Genomic DNA, 8,592 nt, shown 5'->3' on the forward strand with positions numbered 1-8,592 from the left:
CTCCCAAGGCGGCCGTGGCAGGGCTGAAGCCAGGAAGACAGCCCAGAGCTGGGCCCCGGTGAAGCTGGCTGACCCTGCGGGTCCCCCAGGAGCGCCTGGGGCCTGGCCCCACACAGGACCCGGCAGGGAGAGGATGCAGTTTGGGTAGAAGTTTCTAAGACGTCATTAACATGACCTGGAAATGAATCTGAGCAATCAGGGAAGGAAAACCAGAATCCAGCCTGTCAAGTCTGTCCTAGGGCCGAAGGGCCAGGGGCCTTTTCAGAGGTGCCTGGAGGGCAGGGCCAGGAGGGGCAGGGGCACGGGTCTGGGGACGCCGGGGTGAGCAGAGTGAGTGCCAGCAGAGTCCCACAGAGGAAAGGCTTCCCTCTAAACTCCAACCTACCAAACAGCGAACAGCGACAAGACAGGGCTTTCCCTGGGTTAGTCCACAGGCACACCAGTGCCCCCTGTAGGCTCGCCAGCAGCCCAGGTGGCTGTTGTCATGGAGCCACTGGCTGCCTGGCCTCCAGCAGATCCTCCGACCTGGGTCTGGGCGTCCATGTCTCCGTCACAGGGGAGAGGGCTATAGCCAGAGGCTGCTGCGCAGTCGGGAGAGCAGAACTGCTGCATAAGCTTATGGTAACCTCTAGCGCGTGCTTACACAGGGTTTAATTACATTTGTATTCCTAAGGTTACATACATGCACTTCATAAATTATACAGATTTCCAAAAACTCATATATTGTCTGAAAATCAGACTCAACATTTTGTTTAGTCTCTGGTGCCACTGTCTTGGTTTTCCTTTGCAACATGAGGCAAGGAGCAGCCCTCCCAGCCTGCCTGTCCGGGCAGAGGGCACAGGGGGCGCACAGCCCAAGGCCTGTCCGGGCAGAGGGCACAGGGGGCGCACAGCCCAAGGCCTGTCCGGGCAGAGGGCACAGGGGGCGCACAGCCCAAGGCCTGTCCGGGCAGAGGGCACAGGGGGCGCACAGCCCAAGGCCTGTCCGGGCAGAGGGCACAGGGGGCGCACAGCCCAAGGCCTGTCCGGGCAGAGGGCACAGGGGGCGCACAGCCCAAGGCCTGTCTGGGCAGAGGGCGCAGGGGGTGCACAGCCCAAGGCCTGTCCGGGCAGAGGGAGCAGGGGGCGCACAGCCCAAGACCTGTCTGGGCAGAGGGCGCAGGGGGAGGGTAGCGCCCAGGGGAGGGCATCGCCAGGCCCCGCTGAAGGAGGCAGCCACTGTCTGGCTCCAGCCACTGGGGAATGTGAACCCAGTGTAGCTGCAAATTTTCACAAAATAATTTCAGAAACTGTGTTAGGTGTAATCTCCTCATATTTAAATGCTGGCACCTGACACACATTATTTTAAAATGTTGTGCAGGCCAAACACAACAGTCCTGAGGCTGCCGTCCATGGCTTCGAACCCTGAACATCAGAAAACAAGAAAGAAGCCCTCTGAGTTCCTATGACAGCTCTGATCTCCAGTTTCGGGCTAAGTTAACTTTGACCAGCAACACTCGCCTGGACCTAAAGCAACCGTTACACCAAGTGCACATAAAGACATTTCCTACAAAATGCATTATTTCTTATGAAACATTTGTGTGGGGTTTGAATGGAGATGAGACCACCTGATAAATAAATTCTTTGTGTATCAGATACCAGGTGGATTTTAACACTTAAAGACAAAATATGGCGTGTGATACTCAGTGTATTCAAAACAGAAATACTCTTCTGAGAGGCAGCATTACTCGATATTTTGCTTTCAAACAGGGAAAATAATCCTCTTTTCATGATACTGTTTTAAGACGTGGCATACTAAGCAATCTGGCCCGCGTTAGCAGGAGGCCAGTGTGCATGGCATATGCCCTCTCCTCTTCTTCGGAGCAGTGAGATGGGACCCTCTGCTCCGGGTCACCCTCACCCGTGTCCCATGCCAAGGAAAGCCTGCCAATTGAAGGAGTTGGTGTTCACAAGGGTTGTCCTGTACATACCCAATGGTTGAAAATTCCACGTGAAAAGCATAAAAAGGAACATGGATGAAAAACAACAATCCAATAATATTTATAATAAATTTCTCAATGATGCCAAAAAAAAAAGCATGGTAGCAACCTGGGTCTCAGGTTTATCCTATATAATAAAAGGCTAATATGCAAATCGACCAAAAGGCAGAACAACAGGTCCCTATGACGTGCACTGACCACCAGGGGGCAGATGCTCAACACAGGAGCTGCCCTCTGGTGGTCAGTGTGCTCCCACAGGGGGAGTACCGCTCAGCCAGAAGCTGGGGTCACGACTGGCAAGCGCAGCTGTGGTGGCGGCAGCCTCTCCCGCCTCCGCGGCAGCGCTAAGGATGTCCAACTGACAGCTTAAGGATGTCCGGGGAGCGGGCCTAAGCCATCAGTTGGACATCCCCCAAGGGCTCTCAGACTGCCAGAGGGATGTCTGACTGCCAGTTTAGGCCTGGTCCTGGTAGCGGGCCTAAGCTGGCAGGTGGACATCCCTGAGGGTCCCAGACTGCGAGAGGGTGCAGGCCAGGCTGAGGGACTCCCCTGAGTGCATGAATTTTCGTGCACCAGGCCTGTAGTGTTTAAATATGTACCCACAGACTATGAAATCTGACCACCAATCAATTTCTCAAAGTTATAAGCAGAGCAATTGACTTCCTAGAAAGGGCAGTTCAATTCTATGAGACATGAGTGTGTATGCATGAGTGTGTTTACTGATAACACATTATACCGGCATCTCAAAGTACCTCTAACCTAGCTCTCACTCTTTTGTTCATTATAATTAGCTCTTTCAAATCAGCTGCACATATATGTTTATATTTTTATGACCAAGATGCAAAAAATTTTTCTCAATAAGAAATGTTCTCCCAGGACCTCCTCCCATCCTTCTGTACACGAGAGAAGGCCATGCAAGTGCTTCACATACTGGTATTTAAAACTGCATCAGAAAGTCCACTCACCAGCACTACGAAGGTTCACAATTATTTTTCATTGGTGAAATAAGTAGATTCAAGACAAATGACAGCTGAAAAGATTGTGTGTCAATACCTAAGAGCCTCAGGCCTTGAGAACTACTGGAGGCCTGGAGCTCAGTGGTACTAGGAAAGAACCCTGTCACATTTCAACTAGAAAGTTGGTCAAGTCTGCCATCAAAATAGCGTTATTTGCTCCTCAAAGTAAACCTTCCATATGAGATACCGGCTGGAGTATGTGAGTGCAGCGAAGAGGGACTTCAGGCCTCACACCAACAAGTTGTAGGCTTCTCTGGGCTTGCTTCCAATACCTCTCTGTCCTTTTGGCAGAATTCTGGATAAAGCTTGTATTCAACACAGTTGCCATGGGGTGGGGAGGGTGTGAGAGGAGGAAATGTCACCGCTGTCCACGGCTATGACAGCAGCTTCCATTTTGCCAGGAGACTCTGACAGTTTGGAACGGCCAACGTGGCTCATTTTGGTGCTCAATTACCTTACCTGTGGCCAACGAGCATCAGCCTGGTGCCGACTCAACAGCTAGAACGTGACCTCAGCAACCCACTTGGTGGTGATGGTTGAAACAGTTGGAATAAATGATCCAGCCAGACACTGATAATCTCCTTTCGCAAAGTCTAGCCCTATTACATGTCACAACAAATGACCATAGCACATAACTATCAATAATTTCTTTACATGTAAATGGATTAAACTTGCCTACCAGAAGACAGAGTGGCTGAACAGGAAGAAAAACAAAACCCATCTATATGCTGCCTACAAGAGACTCAATTTAGATGTAAGGACACAGATACTGAAAGTGAAGGATGGAAAAGGTATCTCATGCAAATGGAAATCAAAAGAAAGCCAGAGTAGCTATATTTATATCAGACAAAATAAACTTTAAAACAAAGACTGTAGTAAAGGACAAAGAAAAGTGTTACATAATAATAAAAAGTGTCAATTACAAAAGAAGATATAATGTTTATGCACCCAACATAGGAGCACCTAAGTATATAAAGCAAATATTAACAGCCCTAAAGGGAGAAATAGACAGCATTAATAAATACTAGGGGACTTCAATACCCAACTTACAGCAAGGGATAGATCATCAGACAGAAAATCAATAAGGAAGCATCGACCTAAAATGACACGTTAGAGGATTCCATCCAACAGCAACAGAGGACACAATCTTCTCAAATGCACATGGGACATTTTCCAAAACAGATCATAATTTAGGCCACAGAACAAGTCTAAATAAATTTACAAGAATTGCAATCATATTTAGCATATTTTCAGACCACTATGGTATAAAACTGGAAGATAATTGCACAAAGAAAACTGGGTGCACCTGCTACGGGAGCTAGGGGCCCAGAAACCATGCCCGAAGCAGTGGGTGCACTAACACGCCCCATGGTCGCAGCGCTGGCTGTGACCACCGCTTTATCGTTTTTCACCAGAGGGTCAGCTCTGCCAAGCAGAATATGCTTTCAGGCTGCTAACCAGGATGCCTTACACGAGTACCAGTGAGTGTCAGAGGGGAAGACAGCGCAGTGCTGTCACACAAGATAGCCGACAAATCACTGGATTCCAGCACAGTGACTCCCTTATTCATAACTCCCCTATTCGGGAGCCGAAAACATTGGCCGTGATGACAGGAATGACAGCTGACAGCAGACCCAGGTACAGAGGGCGTGCTATGAGGCGCTCACTTCAAACACAGGCATGGCTGTGAGACTCCTGTGGACATGCTGAGTAAAAGAACTGCTGCTATGTCCCAGGTCTACACACAGAGAGCTGGAACGAGGCCCCCGGGTGGCCGTCTGATGTTACTGGGGACAGATGCAGAATAAGGCCCTCAGGTGTGCAGGTGTGACCCTGCAGGTTACTACTGTGGGTTTAAAGCCACTGCAGCAGGCGTTAAACAAACCGAGTCAATCAACTTTCTTGAGGAAAAAAAAGTGAAGAAGAAATTTGCTTGGACATTTGAACAGACAGAGGAAATTGCAATTACATGCCTGTCTACTGTTCTATTAATTGATTTCAAACCTTCAGAAATTGAAGTTGGAGAAGTAACCGTTGAAATTCCTAAATCCAGGACCCTTACAGAAGCAGATGACGCCCACCCTGCTGCTGCAGCGGGGAGACTGAACATTGCAGTGAGTTTACCAAATCCATGATGCACTTGCCTGTGTGCTTGGTAACAACAGACCAACATTATGGAGGCTCCTGGACTGAAAACGGGACCGCTCCCATTCCTCCTGCCCCGGAAACGGTTAGGACTCTATATAAATAAAAAAAGTGTGGGATTATTTTTTGCAGGTGGGGGGGTGGGGAGGGACGAAAACTGGAAAAGTCACTAATATCTGAAGATTAAGCAGCATGTTACTGAACAATTAATGGGTCAAAGAAGAAATCAAAAGAGCAATAAAAAGTATCCTGAGGCAAATAAAAATGTAACACACACAAATTTATGGATGCAGCAAAAGCAGTTCTAAGAGGAAAGACCATGGCAATAAATGCCTACCTAAGACACAAGAAAATCTTAAATAAATGACCTAACTTTAAACCTTACGGAACTAGAAAAAGAAGAACAAAGGAGCCTAACTTTAGTAGAAGGAAGGAAACAATAAAGATCAGAGCCGAACCCTAGCCAGTTTGCTCAGTGGAGAGAGTGTCGGGCCACGGACTGAAGTGTCCAGGTTCGATTCAGGTCAAGGGCACGTATCTCTGTTGCAGGTTCCATCCCAGCCCTGATTGGGGCACGTGCAAGAGGCAACCAATTGATGTGTCTCTTTTTCTTCTTTTTTTTGAAAAATGAAAAATGTTTCTCTGTCTCTCCCCTTCCCTTCTACCTTTTCAAAAATCAATGGAAAAATATCCTCCAGTGAGGATTAACCAAAAAAAAAAAAAAAAAAAAAAAAAATTTAGAGCACAAATAAATAAAAGTGATTAAAAAGACAATAAAAATATTAATGAAACTAAGAGCTGGTTCTTAGAAAAGATATACAAAATTGACAAATTTATAGTTAGACATACCAAGAAAAAAAGAAAACTCAACTAAAGAAAATAAGCAATGAGAAAGGAGATTTTACAACTGATACCATAGAAACATAAAGGACCATAAGAGACTACTCTGGATCAATTACATGCTAACAAATTGGACAACTGAGAAGTGCATAAATTCCTGGAAACCTAGATTTCACCCAGACTGAGTCCTGATGAAATAGAAAGCTCCACAGACCGATTACTTGTAAGGAGATTGAATCAGTAATCAAAAACCTCCCAACAAACAAAAGTGTAGGACCAGACAGATTTACTGGTGAATTCTATCATACACTCAGAAAGGAATTAAGAGCAATCTTTCTCATATACTGAATATTAAAAGATAATGATGAAAGAACTGAAGACACAAATAATAGAAAAATATTCCATGTTCATGGATTGAAATAATATTGTTAAAATGTCCATATCACCCAAAGCAATATACACATTCAGTGTAATACTATCAAGAATCCAAGGGCATTTTTCAGAGAAATTATAGAAAATTGGCATGGAACCATATAAGACTATGAATACCAAAGCTAAAGGCATCATACTCCCTTATTTCAAACTATATTACACATCTAATTATTATGTTAATTAAAACAATATGGTACTGGCATAAAAACAGATACCTAAATCAATGGTACCGAAAAGATAGCCCAGAAATAAATGCACTCATATGTATTTATTTTATGGCAAAGGACCCAAGCATATACACTGGGAAAAGAACAGCCTCTTCAATAAATGGCAACCCACAGAAAGAGAGGATATAGTTGCAAATTATGTATCTGAGAAAGAACTACTATCTAAAATATATAAATAACTCATACATCTCAAGAACAAAAAAAAAAACAAAACAAAAAAAACAATTCAATTAAACCCGGCAGAAGATCTGAATAGACATTCTCCCAAGAAAATATACAGGTGGCCAAAAGCCACATAAAAAAGATGCTCTACATCATTAATCAACAGGGAAATGAAAATTAAAATCACAATATCACCTCACACCTGTTAGAATGGCTAATATATATTTTTTTAAAAAGCAAGAAATGACAAATGTTATTGAGGATGTGGAGAAAAAGGAACTTTTGTGCATAGTTGGTGGGAGTGTAAACTGGTGCAGTCATTACAAAAAACAGCATGGAATTTCTCAAAAAGTAAACAGAACTACCATATGTATTTATCTGAAGAAAATTTAAAAAAACTCATTTGAAAAGATATATGCTGGATTATTTACAACAGCCAAGACATAGAAGCAACCAAGTGTCCATCAATGGATGAATGAGTAAAGAAATTGCAGTATACAAATACATACAAAATATTATTCAGCCATCAAAAACTAAAATCTTGTCATTTGTGACAACACGAATGGAACTCAAGGGCATTATAGTAAGCAAAATAAGTCAAGCTAAGAAAGGCAAATATTGCATGTTTCTCTGATATGTGGAATCTAAAACAACAACAAAACCAAGCTCATAGATACAGAGAACACACTGATGGTTGCCACAGCAGGGGGTGAAGGAGTTGGGAGAAGTGTTTGATTTTTTAAATTTAAATAAATCAAGTTATTAAGAAAATAGAGGTAGAGGTAAAAGCAGAGTTTTTGAATCTTCCCAAATCCTCACATAAAAACAGAACTGCTTAAGGCTAAAACCGAAAACCCATGGACATATTTACGACAAAAGTGGTAACAGGCATTACCTCAAACAACAAAGTACGAACAAGTGTGGAAAAGCTAACACTGATTGCCCTGGCCAGTGTGGCTCAGTTGGTTGGAGCATCATCCCATACACTAAGGGGTGGCAGGTTCAATTCCCTGTCAGGGCACATGCCTGGGTTGTGGTGCGATCCCTGGTCGGGGGTTGGGCGTGTGCCCAATCTCTCTCTCTCTCCCCCCAATCTCTCTGTCATTAAGAAAAAAAAAATAGCCAACACTGACCACAAATCTTACAGAGCAGCAGCTTCTGTTGTAAAGAAGCAGACGGAAAACACAGGGCAACTGAAGGAGCTGAGAAAGAGAACCCCCCAAACTGTAATAAGTACTAAATAAAAAATGCGGTGAGCCTATTTACAACAGCAGTGGAACCTGGGGAAGGTGATGCCTAGTCTAATAAGGAGTCAGTGTGAGAGACTGGTTTTGAGCACGGAAAAAACTTACCTATAGAACTAAGATTAGAACAGGATTAACAGGGGAAAGTATACCACAAATGGCTATTTGCACTAAAAAGATAGACATAATAAGCCATTAAAAATAATAGAGATTAGGAATAGTATGTTCTTGGCAATCATAACTGGAGATTGTAGTATGAGCATTGTTATTCTGCAACTGTTGCACGTATCAGATGGAACAATAAGCAAATTAGTAATTACATACTCTAAGTCTGTCATCCCTATACTCCTGAGAACCAGGATTCTCAAGCAAGGAACAATGGAGACAAATATCTACACTAATAAAAGAGAAACATGGTAATTAGAGTACGACCGCTACCCTTCCCATTGGCTAATCAGCATATCCTCATGCAAATTAACTGTCAGCCAAGATGGCGGCCGGCAGCCATGCACTGAAGCGAACAGGGAGGCTTGCTTGCTCCAGTGAC

At 44.2% G+C, this 8,592-nt stretch overlaps 1 pseudogene; it reads left to right on the forward strand.

Moving 5' to 3' along the window:
* Positions 1–4,394: 4,394 nt before the first annotated feature.
* On the forward strand, positions 4,395–5,227 carry LOC102249316 (annotated as a pseudogene).
* The last annotated feature ends 3,365 nt before the right edge of the window (positions 5,228–8,592 follow it).

The sequence above is a fragment of the Myotis brandtii genome, unplaced genomic scaffold (assembly GCF_000412655.1).
Source record: "Myotis brandtii unplaced genomic scaffold, ASM41265v1 scaffold89, whole genome shotgun sequence".
In the NCBI taxonomy this organism is placed as follows: Eukaryota; Metazoa; Chordata; class Mammalia; order Chiroptera; family Vespertilionidae; genus Myotis; species Myotis brandtii.